The sequence below is a fragment of the Pinus tabuliformis genome, chromosome 5_1, assembly GCF_031772625.1.
Source record: "Pinus tabuliformis cultivar Carrire ecotype Pingquan chromosome 5_1, CPIR1, whole genome shotgun sequence".
In the NCBI taxonomy this organism is placed as follows: domain Eukaryota; kingdom Viridiplantae; phylum Streptophyta; class Pinopsida; order Pinales; family Pinaceae; genus Pinus; species Pinus tabuliformis.
In genome coordinates this window covers 717,760,501-717,770,225 of record NC_142305.1, presented here as the reverse complement: position 1 = coordinate 717,770,225, position 9,725 = coordinate 717,760,501, and the positions used below count along the sequence as shown (strand labels likewise).

The following is a 9,725-nucleotide window of genomic DNA, read 5'->3' as shown; positions in this document are numbered from 1 at the left end:
CTATGGTGATATGTGTTGAATGAGTTCAAGAACTTTTGTGCATCAGAAGGCATTCGATGGGAGTTAATAACACTCCAGTTAATAGCACCCCATAATCCACGACAGAATAGGGTGGTTGAGAGGAATAACATAAGTATTGTGGGAGCTACACGGGTGATGTTGCATGATTAGGGCCTACCGTTGCACTTGTGGGCTGAAGCATGCAACACAACTATATATGTGCATAATAGGAGCCCTCGTCATATTCTTGGGATGAGTACACTAGGAGAAGATTTTTTCGAGAAGAAACTAGACGTGTCACACTTCACGATCTTTGGTAAATTAGTGTAGTGTCATGTTACCAAGGATGCAATAAAAACAAAGCTAGAGTTCATAGCTGAGTTGGGCATGTTTTTGGGGTACACTGATACACCTCACAACTATCAGGTGTACCTGTAATCTCATAGGATGATAATTGTTCGTAGAGATGTGAATTTTGATAAAGAGCAGGCCATGAGATGTTCCCTTGAGAGGGAGCTTGAGTTACATGTATATGAGGATATTTTGGATCCAAAGGAAGAACCTCAAGATTATGTGTAGTAGCCACAAGAAAATGAGTAGAGAGTGGAAGCACCCACTCATGGAAAGGCATCCAGATATGGAAGGAAGCAAACCAGGGAGCTAGCATATTATTGCATGATGTTAGAGAGAATGTGGGAGCACCCACATCACATTGCAGGTAGAGCACATCACCAGATTGGTACACTTGGTACATGGCTCTGATGAGTGAGCGAGTTGAGATAGAACAATCCTCATTCGAGGAAGCAGTGCCTAAGCCTGTGTGGTTCTATTCCATGGTACAGGAATATGATTCCATAGTTAGAAACAATGTTTGGAAAGTTGTCCCAAGAGCAAAGAATAAGTTAGTGGTAGGTTCCAGGTGGATCTATAAGGTGAAGCAAGAAACATATGGGTGCATCAAGAAACATAAGGCCATATTTGTGGCCAAGGGGTTCTCTTAGGTGGAGGTAATTGATTACAAGGAGATCTTTGCTCTAGTAGTAAGGTAGTCTTCTATGAGATCAATTCTAGCGCTTGCAGTGTAGATGGGATGGAATATACATCAGATGTATGTGAAGATAAAAGTCCTGAATGGAGTGATTGAGGAAGAGGTGTAAATTGATCAAACGAAAGGATTTGAGACCTTCGATAGAGATTCACATGTGTGTAGACTCAAGTGAGCATTGTATTGATTGAAACAAGCATCCCATGCTTGGTACCCCAGGATTGACAACTATTTCACCAGGTTGGATTCACCAAAAGTGAAGCAAGTGCAAACCTTTACCATATTGTGTTTGAAGGTAAATCATTGATTATAGTATTATATGTCAATAATTTAATTCTAATAGGTGGGGACAAGCTCATCAAATCTTGTAAAGGGGATCTTGCAAGAGAATTTGAGATGAAGGACCTAGGGCTCATGCATTATTTCCTCGGTATGGAAGTATGGCAAGGAGATGGAGAACTGTTTGTCTCTCAGGGAAAGTATTCCAATGAGATACTAAAGAATTTCCACATGGAGAGAAGCAAACCCATGGAGACTCCTCCAGAAGGGAATTGGAGGAAGGAAGATGTTACTTCATGTGAGGTAATGGAGGTTATTATTTACAGGAAGCTTATGGGTTCACTTATCTGTTTGGTGAAAACATGACCATACATGTGTTATGCAGTTAACCAACTTAGTCAAGAAATGGTTAATCCTACCAAACTATATTTCAAGGAAACCAAACATGTGTTGAGATACCTCGTAGGCACCACTCAGTTTGGACTTTGTTACAAGCAGACAGAGGGAGTGAAGCTGCAAGGCTTCACAGATGCATATTAGGCAAGTGGTCCATCATACAAGAAGAGCACATTGAATGGCATCTTCAGTATTGGGTCAGCAACAATTTCTTGGTATAACAGGAAGCAGAGATAGGTTGTGCTCAATTCAGTAGAAACATAGTAAATGGAGTCTAGTTAGGCAACTTATGAAGCTATCTGGATGAGGAAGGTTCTTGTTGGGTTATTTGGTCAAATGATGAATCCTAAAGTGATTTATTGTGGCAACCAGAGTTGTGTCAAACACTTCGAGAATCCAATTTTTCATGATCGATCCAAACATATCGACATCCAGTATCACCATCTACGAGATTGTGTGCAAAGGAGAATCATGTTGTTGGAGTACATTCATATAGAGGAACGTGGTGCAGATATTTTGACAAAGGCATTGTCAAAATTAGAATTCGAGTTCCATCAAGGCCGGATCGGGGTAGCAGATAATCCCTTGCTTGTTGAGAGGGACTATTGAAAATGGCAACAAGAAAATCCTTATTTAATTTTCCCTTGAATTAAATTAGAAAAATTTTGTAATTCCACATCAAAAGAAATTGAAAATGAGTTAACTAAGGTAATTTAACTTAGTTGGCTTAATTAATTCGAGTTGAGAGCCTAACTTGAGTCATGTATATTAGTTCCTAAACTTAGTTGGCACAGTTAATTTGAGTTGAGGGCCTAACTTGAGTCATGTAGATTAGCTTCTAAATTTTAGGGTCCTAGGTTGAGTTTAATTTGAGTTGTAATAGTTTAATTCAGTTAAACGGAGTTAATGTTAGTTAAACTAGTTCCAATTGTTCGAGGAACTAGTAGGAGGTCTAGCAGTGGGGTACAGTTGCATGTGTTCAGCTAATTAACCAACAAACCAGCCATAATAAACTCATGCATGCATGCAATTTGAGTTACCCAGTTGAGACTGGAGTTCAAGGGTAGTGTAATATCAGTTGTATAATTTTCCAAGTTGTACAAATGGTGGATGCAGTAAGAGAAGGGCCTATAGGGATTGCATAATTAAGGATGGGAATTTCCCTAATTAATAGGGGGCTAATTCCTTGAAACAAATGCAAGGAAATAGGAGCTTGGAAGGCAAAAAAATTGGCTAAGTATTGGCCAGAGTAAGCTTGTGGGGTAGTGAGATAGATTATACTTGTGGAGAGATTGTTGAGGTTGAACAAACATTGTATTTTCTTGTCTATTTTTCTTATCTGATGCAATATAAAAATAGGAAGGGGTTTTGAGTAGTAAGCTTTCCCCTTAGATAAATCTCTAATCATATGTGATTGAATCTTGTCTCATGTTTTGTGATTTCTCGATCGATTAATTGTTTTCACTGATGAGTAGAGTAGATTATTATTATTATTATTATTATAAAACCCAAGGGATTATAAACCCAATGGAATAACATTAAACCTTAGGATTAATATTAAACCCTAGGAATATTAAGTCATAAGATTAATATTAGAATCCCCAGGATTAATATTATAAACTGAAGAGATTGATAGAATGAATTAATAAACCCAAGGGATTAATATTAAACCCTAAGATCAATATTATAAACCCTAATTTTATGAATTGTAAATAAAATATTAAACTTTAATATTATAAACCCAATATTAAAAGGCCCTAGTATTATAAACCTAGTATTAAACCCAATTCTTGTAATTTAACAATGCAACATTTGTTACACACTCTAATGTATTGTAACATTGTGACAATGATTTATAGATTGATTTTAATATTGAGACAATCTTTGTCACAATGTGACATAGAACCAAGGTTGACCATGATTGACCATGATTAATTTTCATATTGAGACAATCTTTGTCATAATGCAACGTTGGACAATGGTTGACCATGATTGACCATGGTTAACCATAATTTACCATGGTTGACCTTGATTGACCATGATTGATTTTCATATTGATACAATCTTTGTCACAAATCTAAGGCATTAATAATATAAACACAAGGGATATAAACCACAATATAAATATTATAAACCCTAAAATAAACATTAAACCTTAATGATTGACCATGATTAACCATGGTTTATTTTCATATTAAGACAATATTTTTCATAATGTGACGTTTTACCATGGTTGTACATGGTTGATTTTCATATTGAAACAATCTTTGTCACTATGTGATGTTGGACCATGGTTGACCATGATTGACATGATTAGCTATGATTAATTTTCATATTGATACAATCTTTGTTACAATGTGACATTGGATCATGGTTGACCATTATTGATCATAGTTGTCCATGCTTGATTTTCATATTGAGATAATCTTTGTCACAATGTGACATTGGATCGTGATTGACCATGATTGACCATGGTTAATTTTCATATTGAAACAATATTTGTCACAAACCCAAGGGATTAATATTATAAGCGTTAGGGACATAAACCCTAAGATAAATATTATAAACCCTAAAATAAACATTAAACCCTAAAATTAATATTATAAATATTATGATTAATATTATAAACCACAAAGGATTATAAAACGAATGGAATAACATAAAACCCTAGGATTAATATTAAACGATAGGAATATAAAGCCTAAGATTAATATTATAAAGCCTAAGCTTAATATTAAACCCTAGGAATATAAACCCTATGATTAATACTAAAAACCTTATGATCAATATTATAAAGCCAATAGATTAATAAACTCATTGGATCAATATTAAAACCCCAAGGGATTATAAACCCAAGGGAATAACATTAAACCCTAGGATTAATATTAAACTCTAGGAATATAAACCGTATGATTAATATTATGAACCTTATGATTAATATTATAAACCAAAGTGATTAATACTATCAATCCAAGGGATTAATATTAAAAACCCAAGGGATGAATATTATAAACCATGCTTGACCATGGTTGACAACCACATTAATAAATTTAGTTGATACATGCCGATAGACGTATATCAATCACATGCACAACCACATTATTAAATGTGGTTGATATACACCAATAAGCGTCAATGGATATGGATTTAATATTAATATTAATATTGATATTAATAAATATAGAAATATAATAATAACACAATAATAATAATTATATTATAAAATATTATTATCATTATAACCGTACCAATAATATTATACCCTAAGAATAAGAACCCTTAGATTAATAAACCCAAGGTATTGATATTATAAATCTAAGGGATTAATACTAAAAACCCCAGGGAATAATATTAAACCCAAGTGATAAATATTATAATCCTAAGGGATTAATATTATAAACCAAGGTATATAAACCCTAAGATAAGTATTATAAACCATAAAATAAACAAGGTTGACCATGATTGATTTTCATATTGACAGAATCTTTGTCACAATGTGACGTCGCGACATGATTGTCCACAATGTATTTTCATATTGAGACAACCATTGCCACAATGCGACGTTGGACCATTTTTTGCCATGATTGATTTTCATATTGAGACAATCTTTGTCACAATGTAACGTTGGACCATGGTTGATTTTCATATTGAGACAATCTTTTTCATAATGCAACATTGGACCATGGTTGTCAGATTGTGACCATGATTATTGAAATGGATGACCATGGTTGTCATAATGTGACCATGCTTATTGACCATAATTGAACGTGGTTGATTTTCATATTGAGACAATCTTTGTCACAATGTGACATTGGACCATGGTTGACAATTCTTAACCATGGTTGATTTTCATATTGAGGAAATCTTTGTCACAATGTTACATTAGATCATTGTTAACTATGGTCAACCATGATTCACCATAATTGGCCATGGTTAACCATTTTTTACCATGATTGACCATGGTTTATTTTCATATTGAGAAAATCCTATGATAAACACTAAGATAAATAATATAAACCAAGGTATATAAACACTATGATAAATATCATAAACGGTAAAATAAGCATAGTTGAGCATGGTTGACCATGCTTGATTTTCATATTGAGACAATCTTTGTCACAATGCGATGTTGGACCATGGTTGACCATGGTTAACCATGATTGACCATGGTTAATTACGATTTGTTTTCATATTGCAACAATCTTCGTCACAATGTGACATTGGACCATGGTTGACCTTGGTTGACAATGGTTAAGCATGGTTGATTTTCATATTGAGACAATATTTGTTACAATGTGACATTGAACCATGTTTGACCATGATTATAAACCCAAGGGATTTATATTAAACCCTATGGTTAATATTATAAATCCTATGAATAATATTATACTCTAGAAATATGAACCCTTGAATTAATAAATTCAATGGATTGATATTATAAACACAAGGGAATAATAAACCCAAGAGATTATAAACCCAAATGAATAATACTAATCCCAAGAGATTAATAGTATAAACCCAAAGATGTAAACCCTAATATATATAATATATAATACAGCTTGAGTGGGCCTAATGGTTAAGAGCATGTGTTTCCTTGTAAGAGGTCACAGGTTCAAAAACCAGAGGGGGGTAGAGTATGTATGCCTTCGTAGACTTAGCAGTCAAATCGTTGCGCGGAGGTGGGTCCCTTGTTCCACAAACAAGGGGGTCTCATACACCAATTTGGTGTCTGGCTTGGCTGTGACCTTAAAAATGGATATTATATTATTATAAACCCTAAAATAAACATGGTTGACCATGGTTTACCAATGTTGATTTTCATATTGAGACAATCCTTGTCATAATGTAACAGTTGGTTGACCATATTTGACAATGATATATATATATATATATATATATAAAATTAAAATTTACCATAAATTATCATAATACAACAATAATCCCTAATTTTTTAAATTTTAATAATGTAGATATATTAAATTTTGTTTAAACAATCTATCGAAATTGCAAAAATTAATGGATATAATATTGCTAAAAATTCTCAATTTATATTGAAGATGACCAAAGTAACATTAATATTTCTGTTATAAATTAAAATATATATAAATAATCAATCGAAATTGCAAAAATAATAAACATAATATTCTTAAAATTTCTCAATTTATATTGAAAATGACTCAACGTTAATATTTCTATTATAAAATATAATTTTATAATGAACAGAAAATTATTTAAAAGAAGAAAAATTAAATTATCTTCAAATATAATAGAAAAATAAGAAACAAAGATTATTTTTATTAGTGTTTTTAAGTTTTATGTTGGAAAATATAATGATTATTTTCCTGTGACACCACTTGAAACATCTATCCATTACCATTTACCATAAGGGGTAAAACACACGCTTTCACATCTTTCCACGGTTTCCTTGGTCCAAACGTTAGGAGGGTTAGTTAAGTACATTAATTAAGTTTATTGCACTTAATACATTACCTTTATTATTCAATTTATTCGTTGTGGTACAAATCTATTAATTTTCTTTTTTCGCTGGACTTTGGCTTTACATATTATTAATATCATAAGGTTGTTACACTTTTCGTGCATTATACATTAACAAGAAATGGTAATATCGGATGGGACATTACCACCCATCTGAAGCTATGAAAATAACCTTATTTCATGACCATACTTTGGATTTCTCCCACCGAACTATCTAGACTGTACTATCGACAGGACACATGGTGACGTTCTAACCCTCGATCCGCTAGGGTTTAGATCTGACGGTTCAACATTATCCTACCAGAATAAGGTAACCAACCACTTTTCTCTGCAGATTCAACTATCGTTCCTCTTCCTCGGGTTCGAAGGGTTCTGCACCAAGCTCAGTCGAGACGAGGGTTTCACACCACAGACCTTCAGGTACACCTCTCCACTGTTAGGGTTAATTTTCCTCTTTGAACCCTGGTAATTATCCTTTGGCCTTGATTTTGTGAATTTTGTTGTAACAACTTGATCTTCTAACCAACGAGTTCCTCCAGTTTTTTTTTTTCATTTCTTCGAATTACCACTCCAGCATGGTTGGTAAATTTCCCTACCTCTTCTAATTTATTACAGGTATTACTCAGGAGATGTGTTTCATACTGACATTGAATGATATGTCGATAAACCCTAACTTAGGTTCTCCCACCTTGCAAGGGCTGTTCACAATTACTTTTTTAGTTTTCACTGGTTGTTATTCTCTCATGGATCTATATTTCACTTGTATTATATTAATACGTATTTAGGTTGGTTTGTTTTATAGGTAATTTACAACCCTTCCGTGTCCGTGAATGTTTGCTTACAGGGCGAAAACCACAAGGCTGACCTCAGCTGACGACCCTTTTTTTTCACAGGTTCTCTTGAATGCTATCTGTTGATTTGTTTAGGGCTTGTAAAGTCTACCGATTAAACTTTACAACAAGGGTTTATGGATTAATAATTGGGTTGACTCTTAGGGTTTGGGTCTACCATGGCTAGATCCCAATTTAATATGGAAAACCTTTCTTATTGCATGAGCCTCAGCTTAAGTCGGGTTTTTACCCTTCTCAGCATGTCACATATTTGTAAATTTACTCTTTTAAATCTATATTTGTAAATTTACTCTTTTAAATCTTCATTAGATATGCGACCACTTCTGGCTAATTTCATAGCTATCTATGCTTCCATATTTGGATGGTATAATGTCCTCGACACATATTTGGTCAATGGTTTATACTTTTAATAACAACTAGTAATGTTACGGGTTTTCTAGTTTTGTTTCATATTGCAATTTTATTAACAACTTCGATTTTGTGTAGCTTTATAGTCGGTAGTAGTTTCAAGTTTTTCCATTATACAGATTGATTTTCATAAGGAATTATGTTCTACATATTCATTAACATAAGAAATTAATTTTCAATTTTACTTTGTTTTTGTTTCTTTTTATTGTGGAAATGTTACACTCACTGTTCGCGGAGGTTTTCGAACAAATTTCAGGTTACCAAGTCATGTTGGCTTGTCCCAGAGTCTAAATTTTTCCCCAAAATTCCTAATCTTGCTATCATTCCCCATTATTTTACATAATTTCTCTTTTAGCTCTAAGAAATGGAGACCCTTATAGTTTATCCTTTCTTACAAATTTCTACATACATGCTGAGTCATAATATGTAGGAAGTTACAAGGTAAGTTCCTCAGATAGAACAACAAAGGACATCGCTCACAAACAGATCACAGATTAGTACACCAGCATTCTTAACGTGGTTAAAACCCTCAAAGAGGGAAATAGTCCATGGCTTGAGCCAACACGACCACTTCAAGAAATTTATTAATGTAAAATAAATAAAATTTACATAAGATTCTCTCATGAACGGTCACCTTACAAATGACCCTTAATGCTCTTTAAATAGATATCATGGACCAATCGGGTGTTAAGCCATGGACCAAGTGTCACTAATACCAAAGAGAGAATTAACCGTTGGATCACTTCATGTCTAGAACATATTGTGAGTGTCGAATTGTAAGTTACAAAAGTACATAGTAAAGAAACACACTTTACCTAAGTCTACACTAGATCAAGTTATACTTAACTGTTTCCTCCGATGTCTCGGAATTTTCTAACACTCCCCCTTAAGAACAACTTGGGATAGGATTGAAGGATGTATAAATATGACATAATAGGTGAAGTAAGGAGGCATTAGAGAATATCCCCCTTTAGTGACAACTTCTTGAACTCCAACCATAAATCGAAGCTTAGTAAACTTCACCTCTATGAGAGCCTTTGTAAAGATGTCTGTAACTTGATCATCAGTTGAAAAATATTTCAATTTAAGAACATGGTCATGAATGAGCTTTCTGATGAAGTGCATGTGTATTTCAATGTGTTTTTTGCGCTGATGTTGGACTAGATATTTGCATAGTTGAATGGCACTTTGATTACCACACCAAAGTGTAGTTGGATGCTGTTGTTGAAATACTACTTAACGGTTTCCTA

General features: G+C 33.7%; 1 long non-coding RNA gene across 2 annotated transcripts; it reads left to right on the top strand.

The window, feature by feature from the left end:
• Positions 1 to 7,551: 7,551 nt before the first annotated feature.
• LOC149166919 (uncharacterized) lies at positions 7,552 to 8,047 on the top strand. Of its 2 annotated transcripts, none has more exons than XR_016260518.1 (3): positions 7,552 to 7,636; positions 7,756 to 7,798; positions 8,019 to 8,047. It is a non-coding gene; the product is annotated as an uncharacterized LOC149166919 (long non-coding RNA). The 2 variants fall into 2 exon arrangements; XR_016260517.1 differs by having other exon boundaries at positions 7,756 to 7,831.
• Positions 8,048 to 9,725: the final 1,678 nt, after the last annotated feature.